Source organism: Bos mutus, chromosome 21, assembly GCF_027580195.1.
Source record: "Bos mutus isolate GX-2022 chromosome 21, NWIPB_WYAK_1.1, whole genome shotgun sequence".
NCBI classification, from domain to species: domain Eukaryota; kingdom Metazoa; phylum Chordata; class Mammalia; order Artiodactyla; family Bovidae; genus Bos; species Bos mutus.
In genome coordinates, this window is record NC_091637.1 from 35,925,876 (window position 1) to 35,945,327 (window position 19,452).

At 34.0% G+C, this 19,452-nt stretch overlaps 1 protein-coding gene across 3 annotated transcripts in view; it reads right to left on the minus strand.

Annotated features, from left to right (window-relative positions):
* NOVA1 (NOVA alternative splicing regulator 1) overlaps positions 1-19,452 on the minus strand; it is a 170,521-nt gene that overhangs the window by 112,874 nt on the left and 38,195 nt on the right. Inside the window, exon 3 of one of the 3 annotated variants that reach the window (XM_070358659.1) lies at positions 3,460-3,561. The exons of the other annotated variants lie outside the window; for them this stretch is intronic. The gene's annotated coding sequence lies outside the window, so the exon portion shown is untranslated. The remainder of the gene's footprint in view (positions 1-3,459; positions 3,562-19,452) is intronic. 3 annotated transcript variants of the gene reach the window in all.

Genomic DNA, 19,452 nt, shown 5'->3' on the forward strand with positions numbered 1-19,452 from the left:
ATGCAGGAAGAAATAAAGTTGAGCCAGTTCACATGCCTGGACAGGGAATTTGGATTTTATCTAAAGAACAATGGAGGCCACTGAAAGGTTTTAGTAACACTCATTTTTCATATACTGCACATCTAGTATACACTAAGAACTCTTTCACATGCTTGTTTTTTCCTCACAACAACCCTGTGAGGTAGGTGTAATGATTTTCAATTAACAGGTTGGGGGGGAACCCTTAAATTTCTTAAGCAAGTTACACTTGAATAAATAGCTACAAAGTGGTGACCAGTATTCCAACCACACTTCAGAAAATACATTAGAAATACATGGATACACACACACAAACATGCATACACATACACACATCACAAGTTTTACCCACAACACATTGAAATTTCAGAGTTAAAATTTTTTTAAAACAAGAAGGCTTGTTAAATTCTGCATTAAAACCTGTGGCATAAATAGTTGTTCAAGCAAACTTAAACATTTAAAATGTTCAACCAATTCAATTTATACTGATAAATACCTGCAGAATTCATAAAATAGGCAGGAATTTATATAAAATAAGATATAGCAAAGCTTGAGGTCATTCTATGCAGATTTTATCTCCATATATTTGCCAGAGGTTATCTGGGGAAAAGATCTTTTCTCATTTATTTCTAAAATATGTACATTCAAACTGTATGTATTTTTCTAGGAACATAATTATATTTTAGATGACAGAAAATAAATGATGTATGAATACAAAAGTTTATTAAATGAAGTAACACAAATTTAAACCATTTAGAATAAAAAGAACTGTTCACCTAATGTTAAATTACAAAATCATCTCCCCATTGTTTACAATAAAACATTTCAAAGTTTTTTATCTCCCTATAGCATCACAAAAGTTTGGTAAGTCAAATAACTTTTAAAAAATACGTTTGGGATGGATCTAAAAATATCTCTAATCCAAAATATAGATTATGTACTTTGTAAAACTGAGGAGAGTATCTGAGAAACTAAAATATGTATTGAAACTATTTTAAAATGTGTTTTTAAAAATTAGTTTAAGTTAAAATCCACACTCAAAGTATACTTCTGGGAAGCTTATTTTCTCACCAATTTCACTTATTTCTTCAGCTAGTCTTAATATTTCTTTATAAAATCTCTAACTGAAAACTAGATATTGCCAGAACATTACTGCTAGAGGTCTAAGGACATACAATTATTTAGAAATTCCTATTATCTATGAATTTGATTTATTTTTCCTATTTCAAACAGAAAAGTATAATGGAGGATGAAAAAATAAAGGTTTCATTAAGATTAACTACTCTTGATTTAGTATTTATTTCTGAATTCCAAAATTATGAAGAGAATATAGATTAATATGCCTGATCACAATTCACAATATGATAATAAGCTCCCCTTTGGAAAATAAAAAGTTAAATAGAGATATTACGCATCTATAAGATACTTTATGCAATAAGAATAATTTCTAAATAAACTGTTTCAAATGTACAACTGAACTTAAAACACCAACATTATTTTTGATTGCACAAGCAGTACATGTTCATTAAATTCAAATAGTACACAAGCACATTAAATAAAAATGAAAATTTCCATATAATTCCTTTTTTCCAAATACCATACACTGGGAGTATATTAAAGTATACATTTTATATAAATCTAATTAAATTTCATCAGCCCAGAATATATAAAATATAACAATTAAATATCCTGTATAACTGAAAAATATTTATTCAAATATACACCACAGGTATAGTTCATTCCTTTTCACTAACAGTAAAATAATATATATTTATAAAACATATGGTTTATTCTGTCAAGTATGAGTACTTCAGTTAATAAGATGAATAGGATTAATACTTACACTGTATGTAGAAAATGCAAAGGAACCAATTATAGCAAAGCAAATATTTCACATACTGATAAAATACACTCTTGCTAGAGAAACACAAGTATATTATGTCTAAAACTATATTTTTTAAAAATACTGATATTTACTTTTTTAATGTTTTGACTACTGAGTGAAGTATTAAGTGTATGCAAATAAGGGTTAAAATCTCCTAAAAAAGTTAGTGTTTTGGAAATATTTAAGTACATTATTCTCTGAAGGTAAATGAAGTTTAGCTTTTCCTAATATACTTGATGTTTCCTGACGGAAATCAGGCTGTATTTAGTCTCAAAAAAATTTATTCCAAAACATTGGGAGTAACTCCACTACAAAATTAGAGACAGTCAAGTCTGTAGGAAATTAGACCTCCTATTTGATTCTAAAATAGCACCACTTGGTATTTAATTAGTACAAATAATATTCTAACTAGAACAAAATCACTTGAACCAAAATATCTTGGTTACATAACGTAAGGTACAATTTTGAATACATTGAATTCTACTATTTAGTGGAACAGAAAACACTTAAAGAAACAGTCTCTAGAAAATAATTTTTTCCACCCACCTCATTTTACAAGTAAACAAACTGGCCCAGAGAGGCTCTTATCTGCTTTCATTGAGAATCTATAGGTTTAGAGATGTACACAAATATCATTTAAGTTATCACACACATGTTAAAGTTACCTAAAACAAAAGACACTATAAGATTAAGACTTTCTAAAGACTAAAAGAGTCTAATTCTTGCCATATAAATGTTTATAGATACACCCATACTCAACATACACACAAATATAACTAGTAAGTCATACTATTTGACTAAAAAAACAAAACAATAAAATATAACAATCCATATCATATTGTATAAAATGACACAGTGGTTCTTAATGTTATTTTCCTATCCTATAAAGCATAACCATGCCAAACTTACAAAAGCAGCACTCTTGTAAAATTGCTTTTACAAAAGGAAAAAAGGGATATTATTAAATAATTACATGGGAGAGAGCAACTAAAATATGCTAAGTGGAAGTTCAAATACTTATTCTTTTCTCCCATGCTTTCTTTCAATATGGTAAAAATTTTAAACAGTGTTTCTAAAACAAAAAATCAAAACTACATTCATAAAAAACTGGTTTTGCTGCAAAACTTTCACAAAAAGAGTGAAAGTATTAAATTAAGACTAAGGCATAGATAACTGCAAGCAAAACTAATTAGGATATTTTATTGAATTATAAGTTGATTTGTTACTTTAATATAGCTCTAAAATCTTATATAATATTGATTTGGTCATTTGAAAACTATTTAATAGATTCACAAGTTTCATTAAAAGTGAAGTACTTATAAAAGCATTTTAGTTACATTTGCTTTTAGAATAAAATAATTTCCAATGAGTGCATCCATTTATTTGCTACGTAATCAGTACCAATCACAAATTAGATGACCTTAAAAAATGTAGAGCCAGGGAGAGCAGCACTAAGCTTAACTGACCTCAATACATTTTTCAATGATGCTTCCCAGTTTTGTGTTATTCTCTCGTTTTGGGTTTTCCAGTCTAGGGCGGGTACACAAGAAACTTACAGTCTATGTAGTACTCCTAGTCAGTTTCACTCTGCAGATGGCACAGTGGAGAAATACCTTCTGTACAGGACCATGTACAATTTCTTCTACAGCTGTCAGCACCTAGGGGAAAGTGCGCTGTTAAACAGTTGCTGCGTTCCACTTCAGAAGTGGCTGCAATTCGGTGGTGGGTGAAGTGACTCCTGTACATATATACAGGGATGAAAAGTACTATAGAAAATGAAAACATTTAACAACAAAAGTGGCTGTCTGAAAACTGTGCCACAGCAAAGCAAAATACATCGTTTAGTTACAAGAGCCTTACACAGACAGGCTGCTATTCAATTAAAAACTGAATGTTAAGAATGTGACGGAAAAAATAAAAATACAGTTATTCAATTCACAATATAACTAAGTATCATTACTGAAACATATGTCAAAAAATTAAACCCAAACATTGTTTATTGACTTATAGCATTATTTCTATAGTAATTTTCCTAAAACCAGGTAAATGTATACAGTAAGATTCTTTACTCTGTTTGGCCAATTTATTTGCTTTAGATAACAATTCAAGGAGTTAAAAACAAAATAGGTGAGATATCAAAACTGAAACATAAGTAACATGAAAATATCTAAAAAGAACTGTAAGGAAAAACATTCTGAAATTCTTAATTACTTCATGTTAAACATTTTATAAAAAAAAAAAAAAAAACCAGTCCTCAAAAACTATACAGGGCTATTTTTCATATAATGGAGCTTTAAAAGTGACCTAATTAGAAAATGACAACTTCTCTTCCTCAAAGTGACAATGAATTAGAATCTAAATACATCTTCTTCCTTTGGTCATATAAACAATGAATTCACCAATTATACGATAATTTCAGCTCATCAATACATAAAATAATTACTATATCCTACTTCTACTACAAAAACAACACCCATTCTATATGATTTATCTTTGATGGAATCAGAAGATAAAAATCCAGAAACTGTTCTCTAAGAAGTATCACCCAATCACTAGGCGGGGAGGTATTTTCTAATCTTCTATCTCTAGGCACAGCTACTATATTTATGCTAATCTGAAGAGGTAACTGACTACATTATTTCAAAATAGCACATTTAGGTTCCTGAAACAGATTGAGAATGCTTTGATGCAAAGTCCAACAAATCAGACCATTAAAAAGTGTTCTTTCATCAAACTTATCTGAATCTCAATTGTCATAACAGATTTATTTTGGTATATATTCAGTGAAGTCAGAGATAGCTTACAATTTCCTTTCAGCTTTCTTAAACTCTTTCTATAATAAGTCATAATGTAAAGGAATATTATTTCCTTTAAGTGACAAGAGGTTGCAAAGGAAGAAAATATGCAGAATTCCCCAGTCTCTTTATTAAAAGAAGACATAGATCAGGGATTCCCAATCCGGGGTCTACATATGGGAATTAGGAAAACTAGGAATTCTGCAAAATTGCAGGCTAAAGACGTATTATACAGGTGCCTAAGTATATTTTTTTTCCCTGGGGAAATGGGATTTTGTCAGGTTTTCAAAAGGCTCTGTGATTTTCCAAAAAAGTTTAAGGAACTACTGGTAAATAATGTGAAGACATTCAACTGAATAAGGAACAGTAATCACTTAAATCAAATCCCTAAATCTGAGCAGCTCATTATGTAAAGTGAAGAACAGACACAAGGAAGTTCCAACCATTAAATGAAATAACTCACAGAAAGCACCTAACATTGACCTATTATTATGAGTAACAGCAGTAACTCTTCAAAAGAGCTGTGTCAAACAAAACTTCCTTATAGGGCCCCATCTTTGTTTACTGCTACATAACTTCATAATAGATTACTTTTAGCTAGCTGTGTCTTCTATTTTTATTTAGGTGTGTCTTCTAAAAGAGATCAACATCACAAGCTACACATTTCTGCATTAGTTTAGATACAAAAATGCTAAATACAAGTTTTGAAACACTGCTACATACGCCTAGAGTCTACATTTTCCCAAAAGCCACACTGGTCCCTTCTGTGACACAGTACTTACTTGGAAAAGATTCAGACATGAAAAAAAAAATTGGCTTCAATTGTTTATATAAAGTTACTTCACTTTCTTTATCAGTCTGGCCTTTCAAACAACAACAAAAAAATCTTAATTGGAGGAATCTATCAAGGAAACACATTTTCTAAAAAGGTTATACAAATACTTTTACTTTCATATACCATTTTCTTAGTTTAATTTTCTGAGGTAAGAGATACAACAAATATTCATACATACACATCCTTTAAAAAGAAGCTTTAGAGTTACAATATGTAGATAAACCTTACCTTTAAAATGAATTCACAATTATTACAAATAGAATTACAAAACAGTGTGCATGGTGCTCTTCAGGGTTTTGGTAACTTTTAAATAGCCATTAAAAATTGACAAATAAACTGTTACCATGTATTAAGATGCTCAGTGAAGGAATAAGCTTGCAAATACATCTGAAATAATGGCATACAGTGCAACTATGTAGTTTGTTCCCAATCATTTCAAATGTAAAGTACTTTTCCTTGAGTCTTCTCATTACAGGTGTTATATTTTATGTATTCACACACCAATAAAATATACAGCGGTAAGAACAAACAGTAGAGGCTTTAAGCAAAGGCACAGAAGTAGGAGAGAGAAGCATATTAAGCATTCAGAGTACTACAGTGAAAAGGATAAGCACAGAATATAGAGCACATGGAAGGGCCAGTGAAGAGAAGTACAACACGGACAGGCCAAATTATGCTAAGGAATTTTTCTATATTTTATTCCAGATAAGTGGCATTTTGAGAAGTATTATTATAAAAACCATTTCCAGCAGCAGCATGGGAGATGAACTAGAGGTGCAGATGGTTCAACTGGGATGCTAACAATGGGAATATACAGTTAAGAATGATAAAAGATCTGTAAAAAATTTAAAGCATACTACTTTATAAAACAATAAGAGGGTAAAAATTATAAGAAAAATCAAAGCTACTTCTAAAGTTTGAGTACAGAAAGTAGCATGCATTTCATTCATTCACTCAACAACAAAAAAGTTGATTTTCTCATATGGGTCAGGTCCCATTTTAGCCACTGGGCAAAGCACTGAACAAAGGAGCCAGTGATTTGTCCTTTGATGATATGCTAATCGAAAAGACAGACATTAAACAAACCATTAAATATATAATAAAATGTAAGAAAATGATTCACCAATGTACTAAAACTAAAGCAGGCTATGAGAAAAGAGTGACGAATACACTATTTTAAGAGTGTACAAAGAAAACCCAAGGAAGCAGCTTTATATGAGTAAAGAATGAAGTGGCAGGAGTCCACAGACTGACTATTTGGGGTAAGAATACTGCAGACAGATGGACTAGCAAAAGCAAAGACCTGAGACAAGAACAAATGATGAGATAATGTAGGGCCTTGGAGGCCAAATGATCAAGTTTTAACATGGGATAATATAAGGACTTCAGATTTTTAACTCTTAGAGAAAGACACTGCAGTAATTTGACTAGGAGATATAACCTGTTCAATCTTTTAAAAGGCTCACACTAGCTGCTGTGGTGGAACTGATGATAGACAGCAAGAATGAAGTATCAGCAAGACTTTGAGAAAATTTACCTAACAGACTATCAGGTGGGACTTCTCCCATAGACAGAAATTGGCATTACAATCCACGACTATGAACAAAAAAATCACCACTCAAGTGTTTCACATTTAAAAGACAGTCTAAACAAGTTTAGTTTCTCTTTACTCCAAACTGCCTACCCCTGCCCATCTTGAGTGAGTCAATCATCAGAGTCTGCTTCACTGACTTAATGTAGTTGGACAGCGCAATTTCCAAGAGCCCAAATAATAACAGAGTGGGCCAAAAGATGGGCATGAATGGAAAACTGGTTACCTCATCACTCAGCTGGACTTTTGCTTATGTTTAGACTTGCTTATCATCCCATGCCCATACCCCCTTAGCCATGCCTATATGAGGACGTGGGAAAACAGAGGTGGAATGGAAAACAGGTAGAGAGAACTGAAGTCACTATTTAAAACAGCAAAGAGTGAGGCTATCAAAGTAGTTGGATTTATGCCTCTAGACAATGGGGATCCCATTGGGGCTGGGTGCATACTGGAGAAGCAGAAACTGCGAAGGAGTAGAAAAAGACAAACTGGATAGTGTGACATTTCAAAAATATCTCATCCCCCCAAAAAAGTTTAACACACATGACACATCAAGAGTAGTATTTGCCTCTTTCCCTACAGAAGGCATGAGGGTTTTTCAGATGATCAGAAATAGAGAAAATAAAGATGCACCACTTAATTAGGGGCATCTTATCCCTTTTTGCCTCTCTCCTCCAAGCACCAACACTCAGGAGGACAAACAAAAGCAGATCACTCTCTACTCACTGGAATGAGCAGCCTGAATGACTGACTAGATTCAACCCCTTCCACACTAGAGTCTCTCAGAATAGCCTAAGCAGCACTGAGTAGAAGGGGAAAAGCCGTTTTAAATTTTACTATAAAGGTAATCAGAGAAGGCAATGGCAACCCACTCCGTACTCTTGCCTGGAAAATCCCATGGATCGAGGAGCCTGGTGGCCTGCAGTCCATGGGGTCACTAAGAGTCGGATAAGACTGAGTGTCTTCACTTTCACTCACTGGAGAAGGAAATGGCAACCCACTCCAGTGTTCTTGCCTGGAGAATCCCAGGGATGGGGGAGCCTAGTAGGCTGCCGTCTATGGGGTCGCGCAGAGTTGGACATGACTGAAGCGACTTAGCAGCAGCAGCAGCAGCATAAAGGTAATCAAACTAAGTCAGATTAAACTGACTTTACTAAAGTCAGACTAAATTGATTTTTTGACGTGTCCAGAAAGCTTTAACATTTCCCTGGAGTAAAGAAATAAACAAAAACTGATTTGACCAATCATAAACAAAGGTCAGATTGGAGAAAAATAAAAAACTTCATGTTTGCATTCCCACTTAACTCTCCAACCCCGTCATCTCAAGCCATACTGTATTATGAAATGGTTAACACCAATGAGCTAGTAAATGATTTATTTGCTTTTCATCTCTCTAAAATATTCAAGCTGAATACTTGTATAACCATATTACTTCTTATTCTTAAGAAGAAGTAATTTATTCTTCTTAAGAACTAGTAATTATATGACTACGAGTATTTCATAAGTAATTCTTTAGGTTTCCTTGTGTATAAAAGTTATATATTTTGAACATTTGTAAATAATACTGTCTTAATATAAAGACTAACAAATATAAATATTATATACATTTGTAGAGAATACTAGGTTGTATAGAAACTAAAAAGCAAAATCCTGTAAATCGGATACTAAACTTAGAAGCTTGAAGACAAAAAGGATCCACAGAAGGAAAAAGTAAAAAAGAAAAGAAAACAAGAGTTTAAAATGTTTGTTTTAAAGGAACATTTTTGATATTCATATTGGAGTAACCTGAAACACAATTTTAAAGAATATTCTGCCTTGATTTATATCTTAATAACTTGGGCTGTCATCTAAATTTTCCATTTATTTAATATTCAAATTAAAATTTAATAGGAATTCTCTGAAAACAGGTATATCTTTTAAAATAAATAAAGGTATCAAGATTTTACATGACTAAATAATACATAATAATTCTGTTTAAATGTCACACTTTTAGAGAATATAGGATCCTATTACACTGATGTTTATAACTTCTTGTGTAATAATCCTATTCATTTTACAATCACTTATCCTAAATTATGCCTGGTACATAACATATTTTATCAGTTAGTTCTCAGAGATACAACAAAAGATAAGTAATATGACTCAAAGTTACAAAACTAAGTTCTATAATTATACCTTTTTGCTAGTCTAGTTTTTCACAGGATATAAGAATAAATATTATCATTTATAAGTACATTGAAAAGTATAAAGAAAATCACTTAAACTCAAGTATTTCAAACTTACATGTTAATTCACTGTTAGTAAATAATGTCAGCCAGATTGTCAACACGATATTGAAGGAGAAGAACAAAGCTGGAAGACTGACTCTATCAGACTTTAAGACTTAACGTCTTAAGTCTTAAGTGTGGGAAACGGCAACCCACACCAGTATTCTTGCCTGGAAAATCCCATGGATAGAGGAGCCTGGCAGGCTACAGTCCATGGGATCATAAAGAGTCAGATACGACTGAGCAACTGAGCACACACACATAGTAACTACATAAAACCTAAAAGGTCCAGATAGTGAAAATGCCATTTGGAGGTCTCACATACAAGATTGTCTTTTTGTTTATTTTTGTTACACATTTTCTAGGATCTTTTGCGTAAAGTGACATATGAATATTTTATTATTAAACACTCTAATCACTGGTGTAAAAGAAAAAGACTTACTATAAAGTAACAGTATTAAAGACTGTTTGATATCAGTCAAAGAACAGAAAAACTGATCAATGGAAGAGAATAAAGAGCCCTAAACAAACTCATACAAATATAGTCAACTGATCCTGGACAAAGAAGCAAATAAAAGTCAGTGAAGAAAGAATAACCTTTTCAACAAATGGTGCTGGTTTAACTGGACATCCGTATCAAAAAAAAAAAAAAAAGATGCAGAAAATAAACCTTTTATTAAAAATGAGCTCAAAACAGAAAAAAGACAAAGCTATAAACCTCCTAGAATATAACATAGGAGAAAAATCTAGGTGACCTTGGAATTGACAGTAACTTTTCAGATACAACACCAAAAGCACAATCCATAAAAGAAAATAATTCATCAATTGGTCTTCATTAAAATTAAAAACTTTTGCTTGGCGAAAACAAAGAAGCCCGTTAAGAGAATGAAAAAACAAGCTAAGAATTTATTTACAAATAAATACAGACATTATTTAGAAAACACATATATGATAAAGGACTAGTAATCTAAAAAGACAAAAAACTCAAATTCAACAACTAGAAAATGAATTCAATTTAAAAAACGGGCCAAAGGTCTGAAAAGACACCTTACCAAAACAGTAAAGTGATGACCTATGAGCATGTGAAAAGATGCAGAACATCAATCAAATGTGTATTAGTTTGTCAGGGCTGCCATAACTGGAGGACTTAAATAACAGAAATTAATCATCTCACAGTTTGGGAGGCCAGAGTCTGAAATCAAGGTGTTGGCAGGGCTGTGAGGGGAGGATCAGATTCCAGGCCTCAATCGTTGGCTTACAGATGGCAGTCTTCATGTTCCCATGGCATACCCTCTGTATGCATATCTGTGTTCAAATTTCCCTGTTTTTATAAGAACACCAGTCATACTGGATTAGGACTCACTGTAATAACCTCACTTTAACTTGATTAACTCTAAAAAGATCCTCCTAACTCCATATAAAGGCGTAAGGTCATGAGGTACTAGATGATTAGAAATTCAAGATATAGATTTGATGGGGATATAACAGTAAGTCATTAGGGAACTGCAAACTAAAACAACCATGAGACACCACTACACACCTATTAGAATGGCTAAAACCCAAAACACTGACAACACCAAATGTTACTGAAGATGTAGAGCAACAGGAACGTTCACGCACTGCTAGTGGAATGGAAAACAGTACAGCCAATTTGGAAAACAGTCTGGCAGTTTCGTTCAAACTAAACATCCTCTCACCATATGATTCAGCAATCACACTCCTTGGCATTTACGCAAATGAGCTACAACTCGTATCTACAAAAAAACCTACACACAAATGTTTATAGCAGCTTTATTCATAATTGTCAAAACCTGGAAGCAGTCATGGTGTTCAACTAGGTGAATGAATAAACAAACTGTGGTATATCCTTATTATATAAAAAGAAATGAAGTATCATACCACAAAAAAAGACATAAGGACAGCTTAAATGCATATTACAAGATGAAAAAAAGCCAATCTGAAGAAGGCTACATATTCTATGATTTCAAGCATATGACATTCTGGAAAAGGCAAAACTATACATACAGTGAAAAGATTAATGGTTGCCAGAGATGCATGGGGGTGCTCCTCGGTGGCTCAGGGGTAAAGAATCCACCTGCAATGCAGGAGCCACAGGAGATGCGGATCCAACCCCTAGGCTGAGAAGATCCCCTGAGGGGAACAGCAACCCACTCCAGTATTCTTGCCTGGAGAATCCTATGGAAAGAGGCGGCTGGTGGGCTATAGTCCATGGAGTTGCAGAGTAGGACAGGACTGAAGTGATTTACCACATGTGCACGAGACACATGGGGAAGAAAAGCGGGATGAGGCAGAACACAGGTGATGTTTGGGACAGTGACGCTGTTATGTATGACACTGCAGTGATGGATACATATTATTATACATTTGTAAAGACACTAAAATTTTAATGTATCATACTAATGTAAGATGTTAATAAGAAAAAACTGTGTGCCAGGGTGGGGTGGGGTGAGGGGCAGAAGTATGGACAATAAAAAAAGTAGAGTCAACCCTCAGTGTCCATGGGAAATTAGCCCCAGATTCCTGCAGATACCAAAATCCAAGGATGCTCAAGTGCCTTATATAAAATTGTACAGTACTGGCACATACTCTATGCAATCCTCCCATAAACATTAAATATATCTGTATTAGTTATAATACTTGTGTGCTCAGTCGCTTGGTTGTGTCCGACTCTTTGTGACCCCACGGACTGGAGCCTGCCAGGCTACTCTGTCCATGGGATTTTTCAGACAAGAATGCTGGAACTGACCACCATTTCCACCCCCAGGGGATCTTGCTGACCCAGGGATCAAACCTGTGTCTGCTGTGTCTCCTGAACAGTGTATGTGCTGTGCTCAGTCGCTCAGTCATGTCCGAGTCTTTGTGATCCCATGGACTGTAGCCTGCCAGGCTCCTCTGTCCATGGGGATTCTCCAGGCAAGAATACTGGAATGGGTAGCCTTTCCCTTCTCCAGGGGATCTTCCTAACCCAGAGATCAAACCCAGGCCTCCTGCATTGCAGGCAGATTCTTTACCAGCTGAGCCACAAGGGAAGCCCAAGAATACTGGAGTGGGTACCCTATCCCTTCTCCAAGAGATCTTCCTGGCCCAGGAGTTGAAACAGAGTCTCTTGCATTGTAAATTGGTTACAAATTGGGAAAGGAGTACATCAAGGCTGTATATTATCACCCTGCTTATTTAACTTATATGCAGAGTATATCATGTGAAATGCCAGGCTGGATGAAGCACAAGCTGGAATCAAGATTGCCAGGAGAAATATCAATAACCTCAGATATACAGAGGACACCACCCTTATAGCAGAAAGTGAAGAACTAAAGAGCCTCTTGATGAAAGTAAAAGAGAAGAGTGAAAAAGTTGGCTTAAAAGTCAACATTCAGAAAACTAAGTTCATGGCATCCAGTCCCATCACTTCATGGCAAATAGATGGGGAAACAACGGAAACAGTGACAGACTTCATTTTGGGGGGCTCCAAAATCACTGCAGATGGTGACTGCAGCCATGAAATTAAAAGACACTTGCTCCTCAGAAGAAAAGCTATGACCAACCTAGACAGCATATTAAAAAAACAGAAACATTACTTTGCCAATAGAGGTCCATATAGTCAAAGCTATGGTTTTTCCACTAGTCATGTATGGATGTGAGAGTTGGACTGTGAAGAAAGCTAAGTGCCAAAGAATTGATGCTTTTGAACTGTGGTGTTGGAGAAGACTCTTGAGAGTCCTTTGGACTACAAGGAGATCCAACCAGTCAATCCTAAAAGAAATCAGTCCTGAATATTCACTGGAAGGACTGATGCTGAAGCACCAATACTTTGGCCACCTGATGTGAAGAACTGACTCACTGGAAAAGACCCTGATTCTGGGAAAGACTGAAGGCAGGAGAAGGGGACGACAAAGGATAAGATGGTTGGATGGTATCACCTACTCAATGGCCATGAGTTTGAGCAAGCTCTGGGATTTGGTGATGGACAGGGAAGCCTGGCGTGCTGCAGTCCATGGGGTAGGGTAGCAAAGAGTCAAACATGACTGAGCGACTGAACTGAATGCCCGCATTACAGGCATTCTTTACCAGCTGAGCTACAAGAGGATCCTTTATGTCTTTATCCGCTAAGCCATCAGCCTCAGTACTTCTAATACCTAATACAATGTAAATTCTATGTAACTATTTGCCAGCACACAACAAATTTGAATTTTTCCCTTTTGGAACTTTCTGGATTTTTTTTTCCCAAAATATTTTCAATCCTTGGTTGTTTGAATCCAAGGCTTTAGAACCTGTGGGTATGAAGTGCTTAGTTGTGTGTGTGCTCAGTTGTGTCCGACTCTTTGCGACCCCATGGACTACAGCTCACCAGGCTTCCCTGTCCATGGAATTTTCCAGGCAAGATAACTGGAGTGGGCTGCCATTTCCTATTTCAGGGAATCTTCCTGACTCAGGGATCTAACCCACATCTCTGGCATCTCCTGCATTGACAGACAAATTTTTTTTTACCAACTGTGTCACCTGGGACACCAGTAGCCAATATGAAGGGTCAACTGCATATGGCACCTCCCTTGGACTTTCTACTAAATTTTTCCGTAAGACTAAAACTGCTCTGGATTTCCCTGGTGGCTCAGCCAGTAAAGAATCCATCTGCAGTGCAGGAGACCTGGGTTCAATCCCTGTGTGGAGAAAAACCCCTTGAGAAGGAAATGGCAACTCCCTCCAGTATTCCTGGAGAATTTCTGGGACAGAGGAGCCTGGCAGGCTACAGTTCATGAAGTTGTAAGAGATGGACATGACTTAGAAACTGAACCACCACTACCGCCAAAATTGCTCTAAGAAATGCAGACTATTTTTTTTTTTAAAGTAGATGTTCTATTAATGAGGTCAACAAGTAAAAAAGTTTAGGATAATTACCTGGAAACAGAAATAGCCCCCCAAAATCTAAGTGCAAATGGTGACAGATTTTTTCTGCAATGGCCATGAAAGTAAATTTGAAAGTAAATTATAAAAAAAGATATTATATGATTTTTAAATATGGTGATTTAGGTGCAATGCAGATAGAGAAACAATGTAACACTGTTACAATGGCTGATAAGAAATGATTTTATCAAGGTAAGATTTTTTTTTATTTTCATTTTTCCAATGACATTTTTCTGTAAAGCTATTTTTATAGCTTTACCAAAAACAAAAACACATTTTCAATGTAAAGCTTCTTTTTCAGGCTACCTGCACTTAAAATGGAATATAGTGACAGAGCCTAAGAAGAATTCCATACATTCAAAATTAGAAATAAGTCTAAACACACAGCTACCCAAACTTGCTGTCATCATATGCAAGTAATATTTTAAGTTTCTAGGATCACAGGGCATGTTAGTTTATAAAGGCAATTCATGCCATAAAGCTCAATAAAATTATAATCTAAATATAGGAAAGTTGTAAGTAGGTAACAAGTTTTAAATAGGCCAAGATATTTTGTTAAGTTTAACAATGTGCTATTTTAATTTCAGGAACCCAGATAAAGCCATAGATATAACAGTATTAAGAGTTTAACTTTATTATTATTTTTAGTATTTGTGATATACTTACTTTAGTCATCCTAAAATTCCCCAGCTTACCTGATGATGTTAGCATGGAACCAAGTAATATTGTTTCAGCAAACTGAAATAGAAAACTTTTGACTGAAAGAATTCAAGGATAAGTTTTCCCTCCCTGCCTACACAGCATGCAAATTACTTAAATGCAATGGAAAATGTATAGAAATAGGGAAATTCTAAATTAACTATGAGATGATTTTCACAAGAGAAGGAAATAGTTTCCTACCCTTTATAGTTAAAATAAAAGTGGCTATGTTTCTAAAGTGTGTAGATCTATCCATACTCCTGAAGGATGCTGAATGTCCATTTTTTAAAATACAGGATAACTATAAATTTTAATATCATTTTTATATGAGTAGACAGGTTTTTATTTGAGACTATCTTATTATCAACTGTTCTTAGCATTTCCAAATTTAAATATCTAAGAATGATATTTAAGAGAGATCATATACCAAATTTATGCCTTATAATGACACTAAAAATATATATAGACTTTATCATGACTCTAAGACCATCTCCACTTTGAGGTTGACAAAAATGTACATGAATTTCTCAGAGCTCCTTATGATATCTAGAATATAATTTGTCATTTTAATAATACATGTCCTTAATAATTTCATCAAATGTAAAAAGAATGAGCATTATAATTTCTTCTACCACCAAGCTACAGAAATTTAATACTGAAATCATTGTGATAATTTAGTAAAATCAAAACTTTATTGGATAAGGAAATAGAAATTTGCTATCTATGCCATGTAGAGATGCAAGGTAGAGATTGTCCAACAAAGTGGTGCTCTATGATACAAGCTCCTGAGATGTTTTGGACATGAAAATTATGTTTAACACCAGTCCTTTCTCAATTCATGGAAAAATTAGACTAAAGGATAAAATTGACAGATTTTGAGATTTTTCACCTGATTTTTAATATTTGCTAATTCCTACAAGTTGCCCATATGAGACTATTCTATTAGTACAACACAATAGCTAATTGGGCAGACCTTGGGAGCAGACTAAGCAAATCCTATCCCTGCCTCTAATTTTATAGAAAAAATATATTTACATGGCTTTGTGTGTATATATACACACACACATATACATAAGTGTCTAGATATACATAGGCATGTATACATGTATGCATATGCATTCATACATATACACACTTACATGCATGTATATGCTTATATACACATGACTACATATACTATACATACCTGCATGCTGCATACATACATGCTGTCAGCAAATCATTTAATCTTTTGTGCTGTCTTTTCTTCACAGAATTATTGTGTGAACTAATTCAGTATGTGGAAAGCATGTAGAGACAAAGCTGTCTCTGGCTCATATTAAGTTCTATATTACTATCAGCTATTAGTAGCATTATCAATGCTGCTACTGTTATTATTAAGTTTAATATACCAATATTCTCAGTGTCCTAAACAGCATCATTTCCACACGCTCTATGACTTGCATAAGTGGAATAAATTTGATGACTACTTGCACTGAAACAGACATAAAAGCATGGAATTTGGAAATACACTTGGGATTTTTAGAGGGAGTAGAGAAAGAACCAAGAGCAGGGAGTATCTTTTGTCACAAAATACTTTGAACTCTGTTGAATTAAAATCTATTTGCATGTCATATGAGATTTGTGAGTACAGATAACAGAAATGCATCCTATCCCAAACTTTCTTTATTCTTTAACAGCAGCAGCTGACACAGGAGAATAATTTCCTGCTTCACTGTGCTGACAGTACATCGCCTAGATTCAGAAATTATATTCTCAGCAGGAAGGCAATAGGTTTCTGTCTACACTGAAGAAACAGAAAGATAGAAAAATTACACAAAATAGAAATGATTTATTATTATTGTAAAAGAAAAAACCAAACTGTATCAAAGAAGATCTATTTTTAATTGGTGACACTCAAAGTAGAACTGTTTATTTTAAATTTCATGTGTTTGGCCACAGTATTTTTTAAAGAAACAAAAATTTTATTTATTTGTAATCTTGCAAACAAATCTTGTATTTCTATTCTTCCTAAAATTTTTAAACAAAAATTTTAATCAGATCAACTAAAATTTATCAGTCCTCTGATTTTATTTAATTATACTTAATGTGTAGAACACTGTGCCCTAGTTCAGACAGTAAATAGCATTTAAAACTTTTACTTAGGAGAATGGCATTAAGCGGTAACTAATAGCTTAAAGTTTTGTATTACCAAAAAATTATTCTTCACATAAGTAATAAGTAATTATTCTTCACATAAGTAATAAGTGGGGTGTATATGTGTATACATATTTATATGATATGAGGTTTTCTTCTAATTTAGATATATGAAAATCTAGTTATTTGTCTTATGTAAAGTGAGTTTTAAGCTGTATGTTAAAGTAACCCTAGAGGTCATGGAGACATATTGTAGACTTCTAGTCTCTAATGATGAAGTATCAACCTCAGGTTCTAGAAAGTAAGTCTGTAGATTCATATCTGTTGTTTATTAATCATGTGATATTGGGCAACTTATCATTTTGTTCCTTTATCTGTAAAATGAGGATACTAGCAGTGTCTTTCTAATGGGATTTGTTTGAAGATTAAAACAAAATCAATATTAAAATATACAGAGCAAGTCTTATTATTACCATTATTGTTATGGTTAAGTATGGCAAATTAAGGATGCTTCCTTCTGAAATTCCATTAAGATAACAAAAAAAGTACAAAACTGAAGGACAAAGAGAATGGGAGAGAAGACAACAAATACAAAGTTTTGGAAAATGAAAAACTCAGGCAGAAGACTAGTGATTGAGTCAGCACAGCACAGGATCCAGAAAGCTAAGTGGCAGAAAAGGAGGAGAATATAAGAAGATAATTTGCCTAATGAAACCTCAGGCTGGAGTATGTAAGAACTGAATACTGAGGGATTCTCTAGAAGGCTGGATAGACAACATTTCTACACATAGGTTAACCACCTCATTCCACATGTCCGCTTCGGCCTCTAGAAGATCTTCTAGACGGTATCTTGAAATAGAGATCTTCCTGACTTGGAACTGCCAAGTATAAGGTAGACAGGAGTGAAAGGACAAGGTTCAGCTGGACCTGAACTGGTTTTTAATTGCTGGCAGACAGATGTAAACTGTCCAAGAAAGAATACTTGAAAATTCACCGAGAAACTTTAAGACCCCAGAAATGAGATGTAGATACCACAACCTCAGATCTCCCAAGATTAACACTGGCTGTTTGCTTGATTACTCTAATGAAGCCATCCACAAAACAACTCTAGACACATAGCTACCAACTAAATCTGTAGCACCTCATTAAGTCTAGGCTTTCAGAAAAGTCTCCAACGTGAAAGACTAAAACCAAAGTAAACAAACAAGAAAAAAGTACTTAGAGGAAATACAAAGAGCTGAAGAGACCTTAAAAAATTATTACCATCCTCAGACATAATAAAGGATAATTACAGCCAAAAAATGTACTGTGTAAAAAAATTGAATAATTAGAGAAACAGTTAAGAACTTTTAGATAATAAAATTTGCTGAAACAAAACATTCAGTGAAAGAGAACACCTAGAAAATTTCCTAGTAAGTAGAATATAAAGACAAATTTTTAAAAGAAGAGGAAACACAAGAAAACTGGCATACAAATCCAGACGAACACATGTCCTATGACTAGAGATAGAGAACAAAAAAATGAGAGAAGGCAGCAATACTTTCACAATTCTGAGGAAAAGTTAAAGTCTACAATTACACACATAAGCTAATACTCAACCAAATGTGAGGATGGAATGAAGATATTTTCAAGACAGCAAACTTTTATGACCTCTTTATCAGGAAGCATCTGAAAATATACCTCTATAAAATAAAGGAGGAAAAAGGGTAAGGAAAGGGTGGGACTCAGGATATAAAGGATCTAACATGGAACAGCCAGGGGAAGTCCCAACACGTCCTCTAGGCACTGGGTATAGCAAGCAACCAATCTGGATTGTAGAATAGATCATGATGGAAAGGTTTCCCCCAATAAAAGCAAATTTGATAAGAGTCTGAAATCATGTTTGAGCACTCAAAAAGTACTGATATGCATGTTACAGGTCAGTTGAAACATTTAAGAAAAAAACAGTAGTACCCAAAAAGTGAGCAAATAGAAATAAGGTTATTACTAACTCTCCCCCAAAAGAAAAAGTTATAAGAGAAAGGAAACAATCATAATACATCACTTTGCTCAGAAAGAAACAATATTTAGTGATTTAATGCAACATACTTATTGGATAAGTATCAAGGCTTCTGATACTACATTTTTTAAAATTCTGTATGTATATTATTTAAGTTACAAGAATCAATTTAAGAAAGTAAATAAATTCATTTCTAACTTACAATGCAAAATAACACATTGATATATAAAACAGTAATAGACTAACATAAACTTCCAAATTTTAACAATGAAGCACGGCAAAGACTAATAGAGTTTTGCCAAGAAAA